This window comes from Tursiops truncatus, chromosome 11 (assembly GCF_011762595.2).
Source record: "Tursiops truncatus isolate mTurTru1 chromosome 11, mTurTru1.mat.Y, whole genome shotgun sequence".
In the NCBI taxonomy this organism is placed as follows: Eukaryota; Metazoa; Chordata; class Mammalia; order Artiodactyla; family Delphinidae; genus Tursiops; species Tursiops truncatus.
The window spans coordinates 86,496,236-86,523,312 of NC_047044.1; the positions used below are offsets into that span (position 1 = coordinate 86,496,236).

The 27,077-nt window shown below is 37.1% G+C and overlaps 1 long non-coding RNA gene across 1 annotated transcript in view; it reads right to left on the reverse strand.

Moving 5' to 3' along the window:
* Positions 1–27,077, reverse strand: part of LOC117314279 (uncharacterized) — a 305,123-nt gene that overhangs the window by 61,329 nt on the left and 216,717 nt on the right. The window contains exon 4 of the long non-coding RNA XR_004529022.2: positions 836–12,417. This is a non-coding gene — a long non-coding RNA (uncharacterized lncRNA). The remainder of the gene's footprint in view (positions 1–835; positions 12,418–27,077) is intronic.

Sequence of the window (27,077 nt, forward strand, 5' to 3'; positions counted from 1 at the left end):
CCCATCTCTGCTCAAGGCCTTAAATAGTGAACAGTTTACCACCACAAGAAATAGGAAATTTTGATTCCTGATACGTGGCATTTGATATTTATAATGTTGTTCAATAGGTAAGTTTGCTATTTAAATTTGGTTTTGTTCTTTGCCTGGTTATTATTTTAGGGTGTGTCTATAGGCTAGTCACTTGCTGCCCGTCAGATGCTTGTTTTTTGATGATTGATTCCGAGTTAAACAAACAGGTTTCTTCTCTCTCACCCATCTCTTGCCCAGTCTTTCTCAAGCTCATTAATTTTGTGGCCCAGATGAACTTGGATTAATCTTTTCTTCAGAGTCATGGCTTTCTTTATCCAGTGACCATATTTAACATCTGTATGATATACCTTGGGTCAAGATAAAGTTTTCTAAAAACTAGTGCTCGTGAAATGTTTTCTCACTAGAACAGAAGGGCTGTGATTTTCCACCCAGCGCAGGAGCACAAGAAGCAAGAATACATTCCTCTGCTGGTTCCAGAAAGAAGGGCTAAGGCTCTCAGGGTTTCCTTGTTTCTCTGTGATCACACACATATTGCTAATGGTCCGAGGCACTCATACATGTCCGGGAGCTCTCCAGCCTTCTCTTGAACTAATTCCTTCCAGAGAGTCTGTTCAAGTGTGACTCATCACTTTACAAAGCCACTGCCTTCCCACACTCCTCCTGCCAAATGCGGAGGGCATGGCTTTCCCATTGGATTCCAGCCATGTCTTTCATACATTTGACGTAATCCTCGTTCCCATTGTGTTTGTGCACCAGCTTGTGCAAAACTGCAGTCAAAAAAGTAGAGCAGAACCTAAAAACTTACCAAATGACTCTTCTGAGATTGCTTCAGTTACCCTGAAGTATTCTTTGGCTGTGAAAATCTCCACCGGTCTGAATAGGGACTTTTTAGTTCTGTTTATTTGCATGTTTGTTTTTAGTGGGAGAGTGGGGTGTTCTAAGACGTCATAGGATTTAGGAAAGTGGGAGAGATTAGAGAAGACATAAAAAATACAGTTAGACATGCTGAAGAAGTAAAAAAATGTTTTTTTAATAAAAAATTGCACATATTTAGTAGAATTTACCATCTGAGCAGACACTAGACCTTACTAGAGATTTCATGGCAATAGAAATATTCATCATACCCTGTCTCTGCCTGGACTTTCCTCCATTAATTACCCCTTCTCTTCTCAGCACTGTCAACCTTTTCCTTTCCACTGGCATCTTTCCCTAATCTACAAACATGCTCAAGGCTCTCCCATCTTAGGAATGAAGACTTCCTCATCTCTGCCTAAAATCCACCTACCGCACCATCTCCTTTAAAAAAGTTTTTTTTTTTTAATAGCTCAGCTTCTAGAACAAGCGATCTACATGAACTGTCTCTACTTTCGAATATTTAGTCCTTTCCCTTATTGATTACAGTCCTTCCCACCCCTACAGTATTTCTGTTCCAAAGGCAGCTTCTATGTTGCTCATTCCAATTTTATTATTCAGTATTCTTGCATACAGGTGACTGAAAACTCAATTCATGCTGAGTTAAGCCAAAAGTTAGTTTTATTATTGTGGTTGTTATTATTACTTAGCTCCTTTACCTAAAAACAAAAAAAATCATAGTTAGAGCTAACTTCATTCAACTTCGGTTCATCCAACTGAACCAGGACTTACTATCACTTTCTTGACTCTGTCTCCCTCGATTCTGGCTTGACTTCCTGGCCAGTTCATGCTTCATGGTGGCAAAAGATGACAAGGATTTCTAGGTTCACATTCTCCTTGCCTAAATCTATCAGAAAAATAGACCTTGTCTCCCATATAATTCTCAAGGGTAACTGGTGGACTCGGAATGAGTTATATACCCACTGCTAAACCAAGCAGTCCAAGGAGCTGCAACATTCTGATTCAGTAAGGCTTGTGTCACATGTATTCTTTGGAATCAAGCATGGGTTTGAATTTCAACTCTAACAGTGTTTCTTGGTAGTAATAATATAATTACATCTATATGTTATACACTTTACAGCTAACATCTGTTCTTTATAATAACTATACAAATTACATGTTAAACATTTTGAAGAGGATAGATATTTGAAGAACTTGAACTCTTAAAATTAAGAAAATCTAGGATCTGAACTCAGGTTTGTTTAGTTTCAAAACTCTGTTCTTCTCACTCATCAGCCTGAGATACTCTACCTACGGCACTCATCACAGTGTTAGCACATACCTGACTCATGCTAGTTCTTTTCTTTTCTCTGCACATGCAGTTCTGATCACGTCATAACTCTTGAATATTTTGTCTTGAAGAGCCCTCCATAACCTGGCTCCTGCCTACCTACTTTAAGTGGCTTTATCTCTTACCATGTTCCCCCAGGTCATTCTGAAACATTTGTTCTTCCTTCACTTATTTGTCTGAAATCTTGAATATAAGATGTCTTCATTCTGTCTGGCTTCCCCTCCCCACGGCAAACTATTCGTTTTTCAAGTCTGGCCTCAAGCATTTACTTTCTTCTGTGTTCCTCTGCAGTTCATACATACCTCCATTATGGAGGTTATTTTATTATTATTCAGTAGCAGTTCCTATATGTTCTCTCCATTATGTGTAAAGTCTTTAAGTCAAGGCCATGGATCAGATCATTTTATTTTCATATCCCCAGGGACACAGTGCAGATGCTATGTAGATGTTGAGTGAATGAATATATATACAAAGAAATCAATTCTTTTTTTTTCCAGATTAGCCCAAACTCCCTCTGCCAGCATGAACTCTGTAAGATACGAACAGCAACAAGAAAAAGTAACAGAAAGAGAGAGAGAAAGAAAAACCACCTAAAGACACCCTGCCATATAGAGAAATTACAGAGAAAATATTTTCTTGTCTTTTATATAAAGAAGTGATTACTGAACCACAACCAATTATTATTTAAAAAGTAGAGAATTCAGGCTACTTGCCTTCTAGTCTTGGTGGACATAGGAAAAAACAATTCCTGATAGCCCCTTTGCCTTCCACTAAGTTGATACTGATAAAGCTTGTTTAAATAATCTTTGTTTTGCACTTATTCCTCTATCTCTATTGCTTTAGCTACTGCCTTAGTCTAGATCTTCACCTTTGCTTGAATTATTGAAAGTCTCCCTCCTCACCCTTCCTTCTACATGGGCCTCTCTGCAAACTGTCTTCCACTTGGCTGCAAGAAGGATATTACTAAAACAAGAAATCCTTCTATAGGTTTCTTTTCTCTTTAGCACAAACTCCAGATTTCTAAAATGTCAAAGCTATTCAAAACCATCTCAGTCTATCTCTTTGGTGCCTCTCTCTTTACTATTCCCACATTCACCTCATACTCCAGCCACACCAAAACTATCTAAACCATCCTGCATTCACTTATCATTTTGATTCTCTTTACTTTTCTTGGGCTGCTGCTTTTTTCTGGAACACTCTTCTCACTTCGTCTACTTGGCAAGTACAAGCTCATAATCATTGCAACCATCATTTTACCTGTAAACTTGTCAGATCCTCCTACGTATAACTGCTTCTTACCTTTTCCCTAGAGGTACATACTTTTATCAGAGAGCCTACAACACTTTATTTCTTGTATTTATTTATTCTGTCTTTCCCACTAGATGGGAAAGCCCTTGATCAGGGACTGTGTCTTACTCATCTCTTGTTCCCTGGCACCTAGCCCAGTGCTCAGAATATAAATATTTAGTGATTGGGTTGAAAAGAGGGAAGGAAGAAGAGACAGAAATGCGGAAAGAAGTAAGTCTACTTTCACTTTCATTTCAGGCCTCTGACATACACACCCCAGAGAGAAAAATCTCGGAAAGAATAAAAGAGAGAAGAGTCTTGTCTATATCAAAGTGACTCTGCCAATAACAGCATTTGTTGCAACAGAGTCAAGTATATATATGCATGGATTATTTGGCCTTAAGTTATCACTTGCAATATTTTAATTCTCCCAGGAATTGCCTTTTTTTTAAAATAGATCTTTATTGGAGTATAATTTCTTCACAATACTGTGTTAGTTTCTGTTGTACTACAAAGTGAATCAGCCATAGGCATAAACATGTCCCCATATCCCCTCCCTCTTGAGCCTCCCCCACATCCTCCCTATCCCACCCCTCGAGGTCATTGCAAAGCACCAAGCTGATCTCCCTGTGCAATGCTGCTGCTTCCCACCAGCCAACTATTCTACATTCTGTAGTGTACATATGTTGATGCTACTCGGACTTCACCCCAGATTCACCCTCCCACGCCATGTCCTCAAGTCTATTCTCTATGTCTACCTCTTTATTCCTGCCCTGCAACTAGGTTCATCAGTACCTTTTTTTTTTTTTTAGATTCCATATATATGCGTTAGCATACAGTATTTGTTTTTCTCTTTCTGACATACTTAACTCTGCATGACAGACTCTAGGTCCATCCAGCTCATTACAAATAACTCAATTTTGTTTCCTTTTATGGCTGAGTAATATTCCGTTGTATATATGTGCCACATCTTCTTTATCCATTCATCTGTCGATGGACACTTAGGTGGCTTCCATGTCCTGGCTATTGTAAATAGAGCTGCAATGAACATTGTGGTACATGTCTTTTTGAATTATGGTTTTCTCAGGGTATATGCCCAGTAGTGGGATTGCTGGGTCATATGGTAGTTCTATTTTTAGTTTTTTAAGGAAACTCCATACTGTTTTCCATAGTGGTTGTATCAATTTACATTCCCATCAACAGTGTAGGAGGGTTCCCTTTTCACCACACCCTTTCCAGCGTTTACTGTTTCTAGCTTTTTTGATAATGGCTAGTCTGACCTGCATGAGATGATACCTCATTGTAGTTTTGATTTGCATTTCTCTAATAATTAGTGATGTTGAGCACCTTTTCATGTGCCTCTTGCAATCTGTATGTCTTCCTTGGTGAAATGTCAATTTAGGTCTTCCACCCATTTTTAAACTTGATTGTTTGTTTTTTTGATATTGAGCTCCATGAGCTGTTTGTATATTTTTGAGATTAACCCTTTGTCTGTTGTTCCATTTGCAAATATTTTCTCCCATTCTGAGGGTTGTCTTTTTGTCTTGTTTATGGTTTCCTTTGCTGTGCAAAAGTTTTTAAGTTTAATTAAGTCCCATTTGTTTATTTTTGTTTTTATTTCCATTACTCTAGAAGGTGTGTCAAAAAAGACCTTGCTGTGGTTTATATCAAAGAGTGTTTTTCCTATATTTTCTTCTAAAAGTTTTACAGTGTCTGGGCTTACATTTAAGTCTTTAATCCATTGGGAGTTTACTTTTGTGTACAGTGTTTTAATTTCATTCTTTTACATGTAACTGTCCAGTTTTCCCAGCACCACTTACTGGAGAGGCTGTCTTTTCTACATTGTATGTTCTTGCCTCTTTTGTCATAAATTAGGTGCCCATATGTGGCTGGGTTTATCTCTGGGCATTCTATCCTGTACCACTGATCTATATTTCTGTTTTTGTGCCAGTATCATACTGTCTTGATTACTGTAGCTTTGTTGTATAGTTTGAAGTCAGGAGCCTGATTCCTCCAACCACGTTTTTCTTTCTCAAGATAGCTTTGGCTATTTGGGGTCTTTTCTGTGTCCATATGAATTGTAAGATTTTTTGTTCTAATTCTGTGAAGAATGCCATTGGTAGTTTGATAGGGATTGCAATTTGTAGATTGCTTTCGATAGAACAGTCATTTTCACAATATTGATTCTTCCAATCCAAGAACATGGGATATTTCTCCATCTGTTTATGTCATCTTTGATTTCTATTGATCAGTGTTTTATAGTTTTCTGAGTACAAGTCTTTCGCCTCCTTAGGCAGGTTTATTCTGAGGTATGTTATTCTCTTTGTTGCAGTGGTAAATGGGACTGTTTCCTTAATTTCTCTTTCTGATTTTTCATTGTTGGTGTATAGGAATGCCAGAGATTTCTGTGCATTAATTTTGTATCCTGCAACCTTACCAATTCATTGATTAGTTCTAGTAGTTTTCTGGAGGCATCTTTAGGATCTTCTATATATAGTATCATGTTATCGGCATACAGTGACAGTTTTACTTCTTCTTTTCCAAACTGTATTCCTTTTATTTCTTTTTCTTCTCTGATTGCTGTGGCTAGGACTTCCAAAACTATGTTGAATAAGAGTGGTGAGAGTGGACATCCTTGACTTGTTCCTGATCTTAGTGGAAATGCTTTCAGTTTTTCACCATTGAGCGTGATGCTTGCTATGCATTTGTCATATATGGCCTATATTATGTTGAGGTAGGTTCCCTCTATGCCCATTTTCTGGAGAGTTTTTATCATAAATGGTGTCAAATTTTGTCAAAAGCTTTTTCTGCATGTATTGAGATGATCATATGGTTTTTATTCCTTAGTTTGTTAATGTGGTGTATCACACTGATTGATTTGCGTATATTGAAGAATCCTTGCATCCCTGGGATAAAGCCCACTTGATCATGGTGTGTGATCCTTTTAATGTGCTGTTGGATTCTGTTTGCTAGTATTTTGTTCAGGATTTTTGCATCTATGTTCATCAGTGATATTGGTCTATAATTTTCTTTTTCTGTGATATCTTTTTCTGGTTTTGGTATCAGGGTGATGGTGGCTTCATAGAATGAATTTGGGAGTGTTTCTCCCTCTGCAATGTTCTGGAAGAGTTTGAGAAGGATCGGTGTTAGTTATTTTCTAAATGTTTGATAGAATTCACCTGTGAAGCCATCTGGTCCTGGACTTTTGTTTGTTGGAGATTTTTAATTACGGTTTCAATTTCATTACTTGTGATACATCTGTTTGTATTTTCTAATTCTTCCTTCTAATTCTCTAATTCTTCCTGGTTCAGTCTTGGAAAATTGCACCTTTCCAAGAATTTGTCCATTTCTCGTGGTTGTCCATTTTATTGGCATATAGTTGTTCGTAGTAGTCTCTTATAATCCTTTGTATTCCTGCAATGTCAATTGTAATTTCTCCTTTCCGTTTATTTTATTGATTATCATCCTCTCGCTTTTTTTCTTGATGAGTCTGGCTAAGGGTTTATCAATTTTTTCATTTTCTCAAAGAACCAGCTTTTAGTTTTATTGATCTTTGCTCTTGTGTTCTTTGTTTCTACCTCATTTACTTCTGCTCTGATCCTTATGATTTCTTTCCTTCTACTGACTTTGGGTTTTCTTTGTTCTTCTTTCTCTAGTTGTTTCAAGTGTAGGGTTAGATTGTTTATTTGAGACTTTTCTTGTTTCTTGAGGTGAGACTGAATTGCTATAAATTTCCCTCTTAAACTGCTTTTCCTGCATCCAATAGGTTTTGGGCCCTTGTGTTTTCGTTGTCATTTTTCTCTATGTATTTTTTCATTTCTTGATTTCTTCAGTGATCTCTTGGTTATTTAGTAGTGTATGGTTTAGCCTCCATGTATTTGTGTTTTTTACAGTTTTTTTCCTGTAATTGATTTCCAGTCTCATAGCATTGTGGTCAGAAAAGATGCTTGATATGATTTCAATTTTCTTAAATATTCTAAGGCTTGATTTGTGACCCAAGATGTGATCTACCCTGGAGAATATTCCACGTGCACTTGATAAGACAGTGTATTCTGCCACTTTGGGGTGTAATGTTCTATAAATATCAATTAGATCTATCTGGCCTATTGTGTCATTTAAAGCTTGTGTTTCCTTATTTATTTTCTGTTTGGATGATCTGTCCATTGGTGTAAGTGGTGTGTTAAAGTCCCCTACTATGATTGTGTTACTGTCGATTTCTCCTTTCATGATTGTTATCATTTGCCCAATGGGTGCTCCTATGTTAGGTGCATAAATTTTTATAATTGTTATATCCTCTTTTTGGATTGATCCTTTGATCATTATGTAGTGCCCCTCCTTTTCTCTTGTAACAGTCTTTATTTTAAAGTCTATTTTATCTGATACACCTATTGCTACTCCAGCTTTCTTTTGATTTCCATTTGCATGGAATATCTTTTTCCATCCCCTCACTTTCAGTCTGTATGTGTCCCTAGGTCTGAAGTGGGTCTCTTGTAGACAGCATATATATGGGCCTTGTTTTTGTATCCATTCAGCCAGTCTGTGTCTTTTGGTTTGGACATTTAATCCATTTACATTCACAGTTATTATCGATATGGATGTTCCTATTACGATTTTCTTAATTGTTTTGGATTTGTTTTTGTGGGTCTTTTTCTTCTCTTGTGTTTCCCACCAGAGAAGTTTCTTTAGCATTTGTTATAAAGCTGGTTTGGTTGTGCTGAATTCTCTTAGCTTCTGTTTGTCTATAAAGCTTTTGACTTCTCCATCGAATCTGAATGTGATCCTTGCTGGGTAGAGTATTCTTGGTTGTAGGCTTTGCTCTTTCATCACTCTAAGTATATCCTGCCACTCCCTTCTGGCCTGAAGAGTGAAAAGTCAGTTGATAACCTCATGGGGATTCCTCTGTATGTTATTTTTTGTTTTTTCCTTGCTGCTTTTAATATTTCCTCTCTGAATTTAATTTTTGTTAGTTTGATTAATATGTGTTTTGGTGTGTTTTTCCTCAGGTTTATCCTGTATGGGACTCTCTGTGCTTCCTGGACGTGGGTGACTATTTCCTTTCCCATGTTAGGGAAGTTTTCGACTATAATCTCTTCAAATATTTTCTCAGGCCCTTTCTTTTTCTCTTCTTCTTCTGGGACCCCTATAATTCGAATGTTGGTGTGCTTAGTTTTGTCCCAGAGGTCTCTGAGATTGTCTTCAATTCTTTTCATTCTTTTTTGTTTATTCTGCTTCTCGGCAGTTATTTCCACCATTTTGTCTTCCAGCTCACTTATTCATTCTTCTGCCTCTGTTATACTGTTATTGATTCTTTCTAGTGTATTTTTCATTTCATTTATTGTGTTGTTCATCTCTGTTTATTTGTTTTCTAGTTCTTCTAGATCTTTGTTAAACATTTCTTGTATTTTCTCAATCCATGCTTCCATTCTATTTCCAAGATTCTGGATCATCTTTACTATCATTACGCTGAATTCTTTTTCAGGTAGATTGCCTATTTCCTCTTCATTTATTTGGTCTTGTAGGTTTTTACCTTGCTCCTTCATCTGTGACATATTTTTTTGCCATCTCATTTTTTTTTTTTTTAATGAGTGGGATTGTGTCCCACACCATCATCTTGACTCCTCCCCTCAAGAATTGCCTTTCTTTAGCTGGCTTAAAAACCCATTGATAGGGGCTTCCCTGGTGGCGCAGTGGTTAAGAATCTACCTGCCAATGCAGGGGACACAGGTTCAAGCCCTGGTCCGGGAAGATCCCACATGCACAGAACAACAAAGCCCGTGTACCACAACTACTAAGCCTGTGCTCTTAGCCCACTAGCTACAACTACTGAGCCTGTGTGCCACAACTACTGAAGCCCATGAGCCTAGAGCCTGTGCTCTGCAACAAGAGAAGCCACTGCAATGAGAAGCCCACTCACCTCAACCAAGAGTGGCCCTGCTCGCCACAACTAGAGAAAGCCCACATGCAGCAACAAAGACCCAATGCAGCCAAAAAAGAAAAAAAAAAAACCCACTGATAACTCCTGGGGAATAAAATCCAAGAAGTTTACATTCCTATTCTATTTGCTAACAAAAAATGAATTTAAATAAATGAATTAATTTTTGTTATATATATATATATATATATGTATTTCTTCCCCCAGTAGTTGACTTGATTCTTAATGAGAAACAAATACAAACATACAAAAGAACCAGAGGGCTGTGGGAAACCAAGACTCTGCTCTTGAAGGGCTCCTGAACAAACTCACTTGCTTGGAATACCAGTGCAGAGGCAGCAGCTTCAAAAGTGCCTGGGTCATATGAGAAAGAAATTCACTGACTAATTTTAGGGCATATGCTGGAGGGGCTGGGATCTGGTAGAACTTTCTCTGGGGATGAGAGTGCTGACAGCTGCCTTTTTTTTTTTAAACTCTCCTTCCACATAGTTGGCCCAGTGTTGGCAGGTGCAATTTCTGTTGCTCTCCATCAACCTACCTAACACTCTGTGCCCCACTGCAGCGTCTTCCCACCTGTCCTGGTCAGCCCCTCCAAAGTAACTCCTGCTCTGCCCCACCTGGTGGGCAGCCCCAGCTAGCACAAGTGCCCCTTCAAAGCAGCTCCCACTCCAAGGGGCTGGCCCCACATATCAGCATGCCTGCAGCAATCATGGCCCACCCACAATAGAATGGCACATGCAGACCACAGAGGGGATACCCCTGGAGCACCTGGTTCTGGTGCCGGGGGATTGTGCCACTGGGACCCACAGGACATATTCTACATAAGGACACCCTTTTAAGTGTGGAAGATGTAGCTGATATATCTAATACACAGACAGAAACACAGAGAATTAGGCAAAATAAGGAAACAAAGGAATACCTTCCAAACAAATAAACAAGACAAAATCTCAGAAAGAGAATGAAATGAAATGAAACGGAGATAAGAATTGACCAGATAAAGAGCTCAAAGTAAGAGTGATAAGGATACTAAGCAAACTTGGGGGAAGAATGGATGAACTCAGTGAGAACTTCAACAAGGAGACAGAAAATTTAAAAATGAACCAATTAGAACTGAAGAATACAATAATTGAAATGAAAAATACACTAGAGGGAATCAACAGCAGACTAGAGGATGCAGAAGAATGAATCAACAGTCTGAAAGACAGGGTAGTAGAAATCACCCAATAGAAATAGCAAAAAGAAAAAAGAATTTTATAAAATGAGAATAGTTTAAAGGATTTCAAAGACAGCATCAAGTATAGTAACATTCAAATTATAGGGGTTCCAGAAGGAGAAGAAGAGAGAGAGAGAAAGGGGTAGAGATTTACTTGGGGAGAAAAAAAACAAAACAAAAAACAGAAAACTTCCCTAACTTGGGGAAGAAAACAAACAAAACAAAATTCAGGTCTGGGAATCAGAGAGGAATCCAAGGAAGACATACAGATGCCCAACAGGCCCATGAAAAGATGCTCAACATCACTAATCATCAGGAAATGCAAATCAAAACCCAGTGAGATATCACCTCACACCTGGGGGTTAGCTATTATCAAAAAGACAAAGAAAAACAAATATTGGTGAGGATGTGGAGAAAAGGGACCCCTTGTACACTGTTGGTGGGAATGTAAATTGGTGCAACCACTATGGATAACAGTATGGAGATTCCTTAAAAAATTAAAAACAGAGCTACCAATATGATCCAGCAATTCCACTTCTAGGTATTTATTCCAATAGAGAACCCCAAAACACTAATTCAAAAAGATATACGCACCCCAGTGATCATGCAGCATTATTTACAATAGCCAAGACATGAAAGCAGCCTAAGTGTGTATTGACAGAGGAATTGATAAAGATGTAGAATGGAATATTACTCAGCCATAAAAAAGAATAAAACCTTGCCATTTATGACAACATGGATGAACCTAGAGAGTATTATACTAAGTGAAAAGTCAGACAGAGAATGACAAATACCGTACGATTTCACTTATATGAGGAATCTAAAAAACAAAATTAATGAACAAATAAAACAAAGCAGAAAGAGACTCATAGATACAGAGAGCAAACAGGTGGTTGACAGAAGGGAGAGGGGTGGGGGCATGGGCAAAATAGGTGAAAGGGATTAAGAGGTATAAACTTTCAGTTTAAAAATAAGTCAGAATGTTAGATAAAGAACAGATATGAATGGATCCCACTTTGTAAAAATTGAGCACTATGATAAATACTTTTTCGAAACTAATAAAAATAAATAAATAAATGTCATAGGTATGTAATGTATAGCATAGGAAATACAGTCAATAATATTGTAATAACTTCGTATGGTGACAAATGGTTACTAGAATGATCATGATGATTAATTAGAAATGTAGATAAATGTAAAATCACTATGTTGAAACTTGAAACTATATAGTACTGTATGTCAACTACACCTCAATAAAAATAGAAAAACAAATTTAATTAAATTTTTAGAAAATTAAGTTTTCTGAATTGATTTTAAAAATGATCAGTCAAGAGACATGTTACGTTTATGTTAAATTATATATATATATACACACACACACACACAATATACACATACATACCACACGTGCCCAAATATCTATGTATACCAAAATGATCTTAGGATACATTAATGTTAAAATGTAACATCTAAAGTATATCACATATTATTGCTATTAAAGATATTCTTGAGTATGCATAAATAATTCAAAATAGAAAATTAGAAATACTTATCTTACTAGCTCTTCTAATCACTTCTGGTTTGGTGCTTCCTGGTTTGAATCAATTTTTGCTTAAATAAACTCTTAAAACCAAAAAAGAAAAAAGAAATACTTATCTCTTCTTTTGTTCAAATTTTAATATACATTCACTTCAATTTTTTAAATCTCAGAAGTAATGTTTCTCATTCCCTGGTTTTCTTGCCCCTGAAACGCTGGAGAAAAACATGAAATCATTTGTTAAGCTGACTATTTGGTATTCTGTAGACTGAAAAAAATCAGTTAAACTGAATTTAAACATTTTGAAACCTTATTTACGTTAAACTGATTTACCGCTGAGGTTTTATGCGTTCTTATCTCTCAGGGTTCCTCCAGCAAAGCAAGTCCTTTGATTTAAGCCTGATCATTGGAAATGTAGCTGTAAGATTTCTTTTAAAGGTGCTTCTAAACATAGTTAATCTTAAAATTAACTTTTCATGTAGTTTGGCTTCAAATGCTAACAAAAGAGACTGCTTTACTCTGGAAGCTCTTGGCTTGAATCTCCGGTTAGCAACTTTGAGTATAAGTAAGTAATTGTGTGTTCAGTTTTACCTGCTCAAAGAAAAAGTAGAGGCAGGAAGAATTATCTACGAGAAACTAGAGCTAAATTTTGAAATGTTGTTAGTTTCCTGTGAAAATCTACTTCTAAAATGAATGTAACAACAGCACCCAAATCCACACGTTAATATGAATACCCACTGAAATGAATATCCACTGAAAGAACACATTCCCGATTTCGTTTTAAAGGAACCATGGGGAACTCTATTTTATAGACTCATGAGTGAAAGCAATAGATAGGGCAGTTTATTATTTTGGAGCAGGTAGCACATAATCTGAAATTGCAATGTTTTCACAATTTCAGCAAAGACAAAGTATGCCCTATGTGTATCTCATGGTCACTTGGAGTGATGCCAAAGTACACAGCACTAGAGTTCTGAGGGTTAAATCATCATATACTATCAACTTGAACAACACAGTGATTCAAGTCATTTTCCCTAAAAGCAACTTAGAAAGAAACTCAAGTAAAGCTAGTTAGAACAACTCCATCACTGTTTTTAGGAAAGCAAAAATGTGGGGACTGATTTTTTCAGAGGAACTCTGAAGTATACATGTAAACAAATACAGTGTCTAATTATTAAAAATAAGCTTCTTTTATAATAGGTCATTTAGGTCCTTTAGAGGTAGGTTTTCTGCCATATATTTAAAACACTTACTTCTAACTTAGTAAAAAGCAACCTAACAAACCATCCAAGTTAGCCAGTCCTTAGCTCCAAAATAAGCTGAATGCTGAAAACGTAATTTAGTATTTTTCAAATACTTTATAAATTTTAATTTATATTTAAACAGAAATCAGTCTTGCTCAGAAAGTCTGAGAGGTCTTGGCTTAATAACTATTTTTTTTAAGCCCGTTAATGTGGACCAATTGGAGCAAACTACAAATGGATGATGGTAATCAGGTAAATGTACCTATTAAAAATACATGTACCCATACCTCTGAGGAATTTTGTTATTCATCAGTGAAAACCCTTTTTAACAACTACATTTGATTCCCCACAATCATCCATGTTCACAAACATCCAAACCAAAAGTGGACAAATATTTTCATCCTGTATTAAGCTATATTATAAAGGTCTGGGCATGATAATGAACTGAGAAACATTTACTGGCATACCAGGGTGGTGTAAAAATAGTAATAACTTTTGACAACAAAAAGCTTAGTCAACTCAGTGACAGTTGTTTTCTGCCTTAAAGATGAAATCGACATTACCTTAAAAATCATCAGAAGATGCTACAACCTAAAATGATATTTACCTTCAACTTTATAAAATAGAAATTCATAAAATAGCATTTCTGGTGAGAAGAATTTAATCCTTTTCAAATGTATAATGGCATAATATTTGAAACTCCAGGCATATTGAAATATTCAACTCTGTTTAATTACAAAAACTGTATTTCTGAAGGAGATAAATATACAAATATTTGTTGAAATGTATTCCATTTAACTAGTTTAAACTACACAATTAGCCACTAGATAGTATCCATTTCCACTTACCTTATTTCTTTGGAAAAAACTAACTTTGCAATAGAATAATTAGAAGGGTGATTATACCACTTATATCAATCCCTTCAAAACCACCTATTAGTCCACAGGGCTGTAAACTTGAGCTTTGCCCTTTGATAAGTAACATGGTGATTATCATAGGCTTTTTCTGTATTAACCTCTGAGAATCAGTGAGAAAAAAATTTTACTTTATGCTGCTTGAACTGAAAAACAGAAACAGAAATGAGTTTCACTTATTGCAGTGACGGAATACAAATAGAACACACTGATCTAAAGTGCTTTGGACTACAGAGACATTAATGTCTACCTCCCATGCCTTTCGCAATTATGCTTTAAACTCAATACTGATACAATATTTAGAAATCTTGTTGTATTTTCTAAAATAATGACTGTATGTACATAGAAAATTGATTAAACCCTTATTTCATGGTACTTAAAAAATGGAAAAAATTCAAAGCTAATTTACTGGAGAATAATCAGGGATTCTGTAAATCAAAGAGATAAGTATCATACTTCTTTCTGCACTTTCCCTTGTTGATGAACCTGGAACATTGTTAAACCATTTAACTGCCAGGTCCTTTAACTTAACTTTATCATATATGTGATAGAAAGATAAATTAGAAATATATATTTTTTGTGTTGAGATTTGCATAAGAAATGGATGGTGTAAAATGCTGTAGAAATCAAGGATAAGAAAATGGTTACTCTATTTGGAAAAGGACACATTGACAGACATATTTTTAAAACCAGAGATATACCTCCACAAAGACAACCAATACATTTCAACCAAATAGAACATACTTGCAGAGAAATATGAAAAATGTTTAAGGTTTTTATATTGGTGCCATGACCTTATTTTCTTTAACGGTATTTGGCACAGATAAAGAATACATAGGAATAAATGCCTGGACTCTGAAAACTAAAAAAATATTGCTGAGTGAATGTAAAGAAGCTCTAGTATACTTAGTTCATCAGTCAGGAGGCTCAACATTACTGATGTCAGTTCTTCTCATATTGCTCTATAATTCCATGCAAGCATGTCAAAATCTCAAAAGGATTTTCCTTTGCTTTTATTTTTTGCTAGGATTTGACAAACATTATAAAACTCACATGGAAATATAAAGGAGTTTAAACAGCAAAAGCAATTTTAAAAAGAACAAAACTGAAGAACTTACACTACCCGATTTCACTCTTACTATAAAGCTATGGTAATCAAAGAAAGGGTGGCATTGATATCAAGAAAGACAAATACATGAATGGAGTGGAATAGACCTTCCAGAAATAGACCCACACTTATATAAACAAGTGGATTTTTAAAAAAATAGATCTTTATTCGAGTATAATAGCTTCACATTACGGTGTAAGTTTCTGTTGCACAATAAAGCGAAATCAGCCATATGCATACACGTGTCCTCATATCCCCTCCCTCTTGAGCTCCCCCCCCCCCCATCCTCCCTATCCAACCCCTCCAGGTCATCGCAAGCACCGAGCTGATCTCCCTGTGCTATACTGCTTCTTCCCACCAGCCAACTATTTTACATTCGGTAGCATATATATGTCAATGCTACTCTCACTTCCCCCCAGCTAACCCCTCCCACCCCAAGTCCTCAAGTCCATTCTTTATGTCTACGTCTTTATTCCTACCCTGAAACTAGGTTCATCAGTACCCTTTTTTTTTTTTTTTTTTTTTTAAGATTCCATATATATGTGTTAGCATAGGGTATTTGTTTTTCTCTTTCTGACTTACTTCACTCTGTATGACAGACTCTAGGTCCATCCACCTCACTACAAATAATTCAATTTCGTTCCTTTTATGGCTGAGTAATATTCCATTGTATATATGTGCCACATCTTCTTTATCCACTCATCTGCCGTTGGACACCTAGGTTGCTTCTACAACCTGGCTATTGTAAATAGTGCTGCAATGAACATTGTGGTACATGTCTCTTTTTGAATTATGGTTTTCTCTGAGTATATGCCCAGTAGTGGGATTGCTGGGTCATATGGTAGTTCTATTTTTACTTTTGTAAGGAACCTCCATACTGTTTTCCATAGTGGTTGTGTCAATTTACGTTCCCACCAACAGAGGAGGAGGATTCCCTTTTCACCACACCCTTTCCAGCATTTACTGTTTCTAGCTTTTTGATAATGGCCATTCTGACCGGCGTGAGGTGATACCTCCTTGTAGTTTTGTTTTGCATTTCTCTAATAATTAGTGATGTTGAGCAACTTTTCATGTGCCTCTTGGCCATCTGTATGTCTTCCTTGGTGAAATGTCTATTTAGGTCTTCCACCCATTTGTAAGCTGGATTGTTTGTTTTTCTGATATTGAGCTCCATGAGCTGTTTGTATATTTTGGAGATTAATCCTTTGTCTGTTGTTTCCTTTGCAAATATTTTCTCCCATTCTGAGGGTTGTCTTTTTGTCTTGTTTATGGTTTCCTTTGCTGTGCAAAAGCTTTAAGTTTAATTAAGTCCCATCACTTTATTTTTGTTTTTATTTCCATTACTCTAGGAGGTGGGTCAAAAAAAATCTTGCTGTGGTTTCTGTCAAAGAGTGGTTTTTCCTATGTTTTCCTCTAAGAGTTTTATAGTGTCTGGGCTCACATTTAAGTCTTTAATCCATTTGGAGTTTATTTTTGTATATGGTGTTAGGAACTGTTCTAATCTCATTCTTTTACATGTAGCTGTCCAGTTTTCCCAACACCACTTATTGAAGAGGCTGTCTTTTCTCCATTATATGTTCTTGCCTCCTTTGTCATAAATTAGGTGCTCATATGTGTGTGGGTTTATCTCTGGGCATTCTATCCTGTATCACTGAACTACATTTCTGTTTCTATGCCAGTACCATACTGTCTTGATTACTGTAGCTTTGTGGTATAGTTTTAAGTCAGGGAACCTATTTCCTCCAGGTCCATTTTTCTTTCTCAAGATTGCTTTGGCTATTCAGGGTCTTTTGTGTTTCCATGTGAATTGTAAAATTTTTTGTTCTAATTCTGTGAAGAATGCCTTTGGTAGTTTGATAGGGATTGCATTGAATCTGTAGGTTGATTTGGGTAGTATAGTCATGTTCACAAGATTGCTTCTTCCAATCCAAGAACATGGTATATCTCTCCATCTGTTTATGTCATCATTGATTTCTTTCATCAGTGTTTTATAGTTTTTTGAGTACAAGTCTTTTGCCTCCTTAGGCAGGCTTATTCTGAGGTATTTTATTCTCCTTGTTGCAATGGTAAATGGAAATGTTTCCTTAATTTCCCTTTCTGATTTTTTGTTGTTGGTGTATAGGAATGCCAGAGATGTCTGTGCATTAATTTTCTATCCTGCAACCTTACCAAATTCATTGATTAGTTCTAGTAGTTTTCTGGAGGCATCTTTAGGATTATCTATGTATAGTATCATGTCATTGGCAAACAGTGACAGTTTTTTCTTCTTTTCCAAACTGTATTCCTTTTATTTCTTTTTCTTCTCTGATTGCTGTGTCTAGGACTTCCAAAACTATGTTGAATAAGAGTGGTGAGAGTGGACATCCTTCTCCTGTTTCTGATCTTAGTGGAAATGCTTTCAGTTTTTCACCATTGAATATGATGCTCACTGTGGGTGTGTCATACATATATGGCCTTTATTATGTCGAGGTAGATTCCCTCTGTGCCCATTTTCTAGAGAGTTTTTATCATAAACAGGTGTTGAATTTTGTCAAAAGCTTTTTGTGCATCTATTGAGATGATCATATGGTTTTTATTCCTTAATTTGTTAATGTGGTGTATCACACTGATTGATTTGCGTATATTGAAGAATCCTTGCATTCCTGGGATAAATCCCACTTGATCGTGGTATATGATCCTTTTAATGTACTGTTGGATTCTGTTTGCTAGTATTTTGTTCAGGATTTTTGCATGTATGTTCATCAGTGATATTGATTTGTCTATTGATTGGTCTATAATTTTCTTTTTCTGTGATATCTTTTTCTGGTTTTGGTATCAGGGTGATGGTGGCTTCGTAGAATGAATTTGGGAGTGTTTCTCCCTCTGCAATGTTTTGGAAGAGTTTTCGAAGGATCGGTGTTAGCTATTCTCTAAATGTTTGATAGAATTCACCTGTGAAGCCATCTGGTCCTGGACTTTTGTTTGTTGGAAGATTTTTAATTATGGTTTCAATTTCATTACTTGTGATGCGTCTGTTTATATTTTCTAATTCTTCCTGGTTTAGTCTTGGAAAATTGCACCTTTCCAAGAATTTCTCCATTTCTTCATGGTTGTCCATTTTATTGGCATATAGCTGTTGGTAGTAGTCTTTTATAAACCTTTGTATTTCTGCAATGTCAGTTGTGATTTCTCCTTTTTCATTTCTAATTTTATTGATTTGCGTCCTCTCCCTTTTTTTCTTCACTGGCTAAGGGTTTATCAATTTTGTTTACCTTCTCAAAGAAACAGCTTTTAGTGTTATTGATCTTTGCTATTTTTCCTTCATTTCTTTTTCATTTAATTCTGATCTGATTTTTATGATTCTTTCCTTCTTTGGGTTTTCTTTGTTCTTCTTTCTCTAGTTTTTTAACTGTAGAGTTAGATTATTTGAGATTTGTCTTGTTTCTTGAGGTGAGATTGCATTGCTATAAACTTCCCTCTTAAACTGCTTTTGCTCTATCCCATAGGTTTTGGGTCATCGTGTTTTCATTGTCATTTGTTTCTATGTATTTTTTAATTTTTTCTTTGATTTCTTCAGTGATCTCTTGGTTATTTAGGAGCACACTGTTTAGCCTCCATGTATTTGGTTTTTTTTACAGTATTTTTCCTGTAATTGATTTCCAATCCCACAGCATTGTGGTCAGAAAAGATGCTTGATATGATTTCAATTTTCTTAAATTTTCCGAGGCTTGATTCGTGACCCAAGCTGTGATCTATCCTAGAGAATGTTCCATGTGCACTTGAGAACAAAGTGTATTCTGCCACTTTGGGGTGTAATGTTCTATAAATATCAATTAAATGTATCTGGTCTATTGTGTCATTTAAAGTTTGTGTTTCCTTATTTATTTTGTTTGGATGATCTGTCCATTGGTATAAGTGGCATGTTAAAGTCTCCTACTATTATCTTGTTATTGTTGATTTCTCCTTTCATGGTTGTTAGCATTTATTTTATGTATTGGGGTTGTCCTATGTTGGATGCATAAACATTTATAATTGTTATATCTTCTTCTTGGATTGATTCTTTGATCATGATGTAGCATCCCTCCTTATCTCTTTTAACAGTCTATTTTAAAGTCGATTTTATCTGATATGAGTATTGCTACTCCAGCTTTCTTTTGATTTCCATTTCCATGGAATATCTTTTTCCATCCCCTCACTTTCAGTCTGTATGTGTCCCTAGGTCTGAAGTGGGTCTCTAGTAGACAGCATGTATATGGGTCTTGTTTTTGTATCCATTCAGCCAGTCTGTGTCTTTTTGTTGGGGTATTTAATCCATTTACCTTCAAGGTTATTATCAATATGTATGTTCCTATTACCATTTTCTTAATTGTTTTGGGTTTGTTTTGGTGGGTCTTCTTCTCTTGTGTTTCCCGCCTAGAGAAGTTTCTGTAGCATTTGTTTTAAAGCTGATTTGGTCGTGCTGAATTCTCTTAGCTTTTGCTTGTCTGAAAAGCTTTTGATTTCTCCATCGAATCTGAATGAGATCCTTGCTGTGTAGAGTAATCTTGGTTGTAGGTTTTGCTCTTTCACCACTTTAAGTATGTTCTGCCACTCCATTCTGGCTTGCAGAGTTTCCACTGAAATATCAGCTGATTCCTTTGTATGTTATTTTTTGTTTTTCCCTTGCTGCTTTTAATATTTTTGCTTGAATTTAATTTTTGTTAGTTTGATTAATATGTGTCTTGGTATGCTTTTCCTCAGGTTTATCCTGTATGGGACTCTCTGTGCTTCCTAAACTTGGGTGACGACTATTTCCTTTCCCATGTTAGGGAAGTTTTCCACTATAATCTCTTCAAATATTTTCTCAGACCCTTTCTTTTACTCTTCTTCTTCTGGGACACTTATAATTTGAATGTTGGTGAGTTTAGTGTTGTCCCAAAGGTCTCTGAGATTGTCTTCAATTCTTGCCATTCTTTTTTCTTTATTCTGCTCCTCGGCAGTTATTTCCACCATTTTGTCTTCCAGCTCACTTATTTGGTCTTCTGCCTCTGTTATTCTGTTATTAATTCCTTCTAGTGTATTTTTCATTTCAGTTAGTGTGTCGTTCATCTCTGTTTGCTTGTTTTATAGTTCTTCTAGATCTTTGTTAAACATTTCCTATATTTTCTCAATCCGTGCCTCCATTCTATTTCTGAGATTCTGGATCATCTTTACTATCATCATTACTCTGAATCCTTTTTCAGGTAGATTGCCTATTTCCTCTTCATTTATTTGGTCTTGTAGGTTTTTACCTTGCTCCTTCATCTGTGACATACTTTTTTGCCATCTCATTTTTTTTTTATGAGTGGGATTTTGTTCCTGTCTTACTGGTTGCTTGGCCTGAGGCTTCCAACACTGGAGTTTGTAGGCTATTGGGTAGAGCTGGGTCTTGGTGCTGATATGAGGAACTGTGTGAGACCTCACTTCAATGAATATTCCCTGGGGTGTGATGTTCTCTGTTATTCCAGTGGTTCGGACTCGGACCTCCCACTACAGGAGCTTTGCCCAACCCAAGCCACGTGGGGCAGCAAAAAAAATTTAAAATAAAAAATAAAATTAGACTAGGACACTAACAGATATGTTAGAAAGAATATAAAAATAAAAATGTATATGAATCAACAACCGGAAGGTACATCAGTACCACAATAGTAAAAAAGAGGAGGAGGGAAAAGAAAAAAAAGTGGGGGGGAAAGACCTTGGCTGTGGAGGGCAGGGCCTAAGAAAGGGTGAGGTTTGGGCAGTGGGTGGGGCTATGCTTAGGACCCACAGGGCTGGAAAAAGCCCTGGGGGCTTTGGAAGGTGGGGCTTAGGCTCAAGAAACAGTAGGGACCCAGGTTCACCCCCATCTCTGGTCTCAGAGGGCAGGGGACCTCACCTCGGAGCCCAGCAGGCTTCCTGGGTTCAAGTGGGTGGGGCAAACACCCTCCTCTCCTCTCCCACTCCTCCTGGACGGCCCCTCCTGCCCGCCTCCCCTGATCTCCCCAGCCTCCCTCCTATGCCCCCAGGACTTATGCAGCCTGGATAGAGCTTTGGAAGGGGGGTACCTGCTTGGGAGCTCAGCAGGCTCCCTGGCCCAAGTGGGCCAGGCGATCACCCTCCGCTTCTCTCCAGCTCTTCCCGGAGAGTCCCTCCTGCCTGCCTCTCCTGATCTCTCTAGCCTCAGGGGTGCCAATCCTGTCTGGCCTCCACTTCTCCTCCCCACTCAGTCCCCCTACGTCTTACTGGTTCACTTTGGGGTTCCTCCCCTCTCCTTGGGCATCAGAGTCCCCCACCAGCGGTGGCAGGCCCCCTAGTTTTGGGGAGACACTAACTCCATGTCTTCCCACACCGCCATCTTCCTGCATCTCCTAAACAAGTGGGTTTTGACAAAAAGGCAAAGGCAGTTCAATGCAGAAACGTTAGTCTTTTCAACAAATGTTGTTCAAACATTTAGAAATCCACATGCAAGAAGATGAACTTAGATCCTGTCTAGTGCCACATAAGAAAATTAACGCAAATGGATCATAGACTTAGATGTAAAACCTAACACTACAAAATTTATGAAAGAAAGCATAAGAGAAAATATCTGTGACCTTGGGTTGCCAAAGGTTTCTTAGGACATCAAAAGGAAGATCCATTAAACTGGAGTTAAAATTAGGAACTTCTGTTCTTCAAAAGACATTCTTAGGATAAATAAAATGACAAGCCACATTGGTAGAAAATATTTTCAAATTTTTAAATAATGGGCCAAAGATTTGAACATACACTTCACTAATGAATGAATGGCACAGTAGGCTGAATAATGGCTTCCCCAAATTTATCCCTGTCCTAATCTCTGGAATCCGTGAGTGTTACCTTAGTTTGGAATAAAAAGACTTTGTAGATGAGTGCAAATTAACAATTTTGAGATGGGAGATTATCATGGATTATCTGGGTGGGCCCTAAATGCAATCACATGTTCCATATAAGAGGAAAGCAGATGAAGCTTTGACCATAGAAGAGAAGAAGGCCATGTGATGGAAGCAGAGGGAAGCAAAGTCAGAGAGAGAAGATGCTGTACCATGGCTTTGAAGATGGAGGAAGGGAACGTAAGCCTAGGAATTCAAGGAATGCAGCTCTAGATGCTGGAAAGGTCAAGGAAATGGATTCTCCCCTAGATTTCTGCTAACACCTTGATTTTGGCCTAATAAGACTGATTTCAGACATCTAGCCTCCAGAACTGTGCGAGAATAACTTTGTTGTTTCAAGCCAACAAGTCTGTGATCATTTATTACAGCAGCCATAGAAATCTAACACAGATGGTATAAAAGCCCATGAAAAGACACTCAACATCATTAGTCATGAGGGAAATAATTAATAAACCAACCATATCAAGTGTTGGTGAGAATATGAAGAGGCTAGAACTGACACACAGATGGTGGGAATATCAAGTGGTAAACCACTTTGGAAAACAGTTTAGTGGTTTTGTTAAAAGTTCATAAATGTGCACCATATGATGCAGTCATCCAAATCCTAGGTTTTTACCCAAGATAAAATAAAGTAAACTACCATACATAGACTTGCATGTGAATGTTTATAGCAACTTCATTTGTAACATCCAAAAACCGGAAAAGGCTCATAAAGAGGTGAATGGATAAAAAATGGTGGTATATCCATACAATGAATGAAACTACGCAGTAAGTAGAAATGTATGAATTAAACATGCAAAAACATGGATGAATCTCAAAATCATTCTGAGTGAAAGAAGACCAAAAAAAAAAAAAAAAAGTACTTACTGCAAAATTCTATTTAAATAGAACTGTAGAAAATGAAAACTAATCAACAGTGACAGAAAGCAAAGAAGTATCTGCCTGGGAAGAAGGCATGGGAAGGACAGAAGGGATGGATTACCAATCCATCCATTACCATGGATACCAAGGGGCAGGAAGGAACTTTGGGGGTGACAGATGGTTTCATAAGTATATATGTATGTCAAAACTCAACAAATTGTGCTTATATGAAGTTTACATTTATACTTCAATAAAACTGTTAAAATGAATAAATACAAGAATATTTTTGATTATCTATTTTCAATCTAGGAGGTGGATCTAAATTCCAAATCCATAGACTGTTAATGTTGAGGGCATTTGTTTTCACAGAGCATATAAGACCTCCAAAGGCTTTTAAATGCCTAAAACTTACTAATTTGATTTGTAGTCAAGTTGACAGTATTATATATTATGTCTTAGTGAACTTTTCTTCCATTATGAAACAATATCCTGTATAGAACATTTATTAATTAATATGTAATGTTTAGTTTTCTAAGTCATTATAACTACCTGAGGGAGGAATAAATGGCTCTGTTTAACAGGAAAAGAGGGTATGTGTTATATTATCTACAAGGTGCCTAGCGTGTGAGTAACTGGTAGAGCAATAGTAAAGGAAGAGGTGAAAGCCTAAGGAAAATTAACATAAAATACAATTCTGTAAAATATTTAAACATATAAAAACGAGTAACTTAGTTTCTATTTCACTCTAAATTCTAGTATTTCTATACCATCTTTATTTTTTAAGTTATTTATAAAAACCATTTATATAGACTTCCAACATATGATTAAACACAGTATTTTGCTTCTAAGTCCTTAAAGATAAAAAAAAAAAAAATTCCTAACTTAAATAAAGAAGCTGACAGATTAGGAAATGAAATTGAAGATTTAAGAAAGAAGAAAAAGATAAACTAGACCATGAATAAATGCTAGAACATCTACATGGAAGGGCTTCCTGAGGATAAAAGAATCATGCAATTGGTATTAAAAATGGGAGTCATGATTAAAGCTTACTCTTTGGGTTAATTTAAATCAAACTGAATTTTCTTGCTTATTACGTTATATAATAGTAATAATATGAAATATTAAAAGGATCACTTCTCAATTCCCTCCTTCTATCTTCCTTAGTGTTTTCTCCAATACAGGTAGAATCTGTCTAATCAATGTGGCCAGGGCATGGCTGCCCGTTGTCATAAAAAGTTGCTGTGTTTCAAACCAAGTCCACACAGTCCAAAAACATTCTTTTATAATGAATACTAAGCATGTACTTCAAACATTTAAACCATTTGTGCAGATCCATTGGTCAAACAGCAAACTCAATACCAACATTCATTACAGGGTTAAAACAAGAGAAAATAAAACCATCCTCCTTTTGCATTTCCTTTGTCAAAGTATTTCACCAAACACTATATTGTTAACTGAGAATGGAAATTTATAGAATAGTATACTATCTCTCTTTTAAAAGTATATGCATATGTACATATAATGTCTGATATCCTAAGAATTGAAAGAAGCAAGGAAAATACTTTTTCAGGCTATAAGCTGCGTGGCAAATATCCAAACGGTCTCAGTTTCTGCTTACAGTGCGTGCTAACAGTTTTATTATCAATGTTTTTACTACAAAGAAAAGTGCAGCTGTTCATTCCTCTTAACTCTGATGAATTAGCTGCTGACCTCAAAGATGTTAAGCCCTGTGTTAAAATTAAGACTATAGAGAACTGGCATATTTTGTATGTGAGAATGCAAACTCTTCGTACATTATCCTATCAGCTCTGACAGGCTCTCAGGTCTCAGACGTAAGTCTTTCCGAGTCAGCTAAGAGCATTAAAATATGGACACAGAAATATTAGCACCTAGTCCTGAGTTTAAATATCATCACCAAGAATCATGGCTCATTTGCGGCTGCTCATTGCTGCCATTTACTTTTTCAGATCAGGAGGAAATTGAAGGTGCCATTCTACGGACAACTGCCACACCTCCCTCTAAGGCGGCGACTACAATCAGCGAGGCCAGATGGCTTAAAGACGGTGGGTATAGACAATGCTCCTTATTTCTACTTCTTGCATCATCTTCCAAACTGTAAACCTCTCTGTTTAACTATCCTCTCTTCTATTCTAATACCCATCACGTTCTGACTGCATTTTTCCTGACTCAGATTTCTACTCCATTCCTTCTCCTAGACTCTTGCTTTTACCCTCTAGAACTTTGAATTTGTGAAAAAAGAAAATCCTGTCTTCACGAGCTTCATCAAATATTCCCTTTCCTTCCTTCCTCAACAGAAACCTTTCTCTGCCCAGCACAGCTGCAGTAGAGGCAGATATGCACCATCAGAACGCTTCAAAGAAGAACTTACTGACCAGCTGTAGGCAGTGTGGTGAACAACCCCCTACAAGCTGCCAACTCTTGCCTGGTTGGCAACAGCTAAAGGGTCTCCTCATCTGAAGTCACCCCTTTCTTGAGGATAGGCTGCAGCTAGTAGCTGAGTGAGGTAGCTGAGTGCAGCTATTTTGACCCAAATATAGGGCACTCTGATGGGCTATCTTCACCGAAGCACTACCTGCAGAGTTAATAAGATTGTATCAGCATTACCTTGCAATTTCTTCCTCTGCCAAATTCAGCCTCTTCCTTTTTCTCTTCACAGGGGTTATTCCCAATAAAAAACAAAACAAAAAACTTGCCTTTGAAGTCCATCTCAGTGTCTACTTCCAGAGACCCCAGCCTGTGATCGTTGGTATTAGTAGTGGTCCAACAAGCAATCAATAAGATGGGATTTGGGGTCTGATCATTCATCTGGCTGATGATGGTAAGTCTTGATGGCAGATGAAACAGAGACAGCCCCTGGCACCATGTGGCCGTCCAACTGTTAAAACTGTCACAGGTTGCAAATTGGGGGGCCGTGACAGTGGAAGGGGCAGTGAATCTGGTAATGAATGAATGAATGAATGAATGCTCACTCATGGGCAATGAAGAATGTCCTGGCCAGTTGTTCACGGGCATAGAAACGAAAAGACTAGAAAATCAGGACAAGAAGGTGTGGGACTGAGGCATGAGGATGGAAATATGGGAGTCAGCATGAAGTGTAAAGATTTTTGTTAACGCCCAACAGGGAGCATCGACCATGGAAGAAGCAATAAACAAGCAAGCAGACAAAATGACCTGGTCAGTTGACACCATGGCTGATGCCGTAAGTGCTGGCACGATGCACACACAAAGTGGGCACAGTGGCAGAGCTGAAGACTCTGTACAGGCCCAACTGTATGGATTCCACCTTATCCAGGCTGATTTATTTGTTTATCATTTATCATGGCTGCATGTCCAATCTGCCAGATACAGAGACCAATGCTAAGTGCCTAATATGGACGCTTATTCTTCCTCAAGGAGAATAACTGGCCGCTTGGTGATGAGAACTACATTGGTTTGCTCCCATCCTAGAAGGGCCAGCTCTTTGTCCTCACAGGGATAGAGAATTATTCCAAGTCTGCTTTTGCTTTTCCTCACTGTAGGGCCTCAACTTGTATTACTAGGTGTTTGATCCACTTGCATGAGATCTCTTATAACATCATTATCAGGCCAGAGAATTCACTTCATAGCAACACAGATGTGAGAGTGGGCACATGACATATCACACACTGGTAATATCATGCACTGTGTCACCCAGAAGGCATAGCCTGATAGTGCATTAAAAGCTCTACCAAAAGCACAGTTGAAGCACCAGCTCACAGATAATGCTCTGAAAAAATGGAGTACATCTACCAGGATGCAGTGTATATATATTGAATCAACGACTTTTATATAGAGCTGTGCTCTTGATAGGAAGGACACATGCAT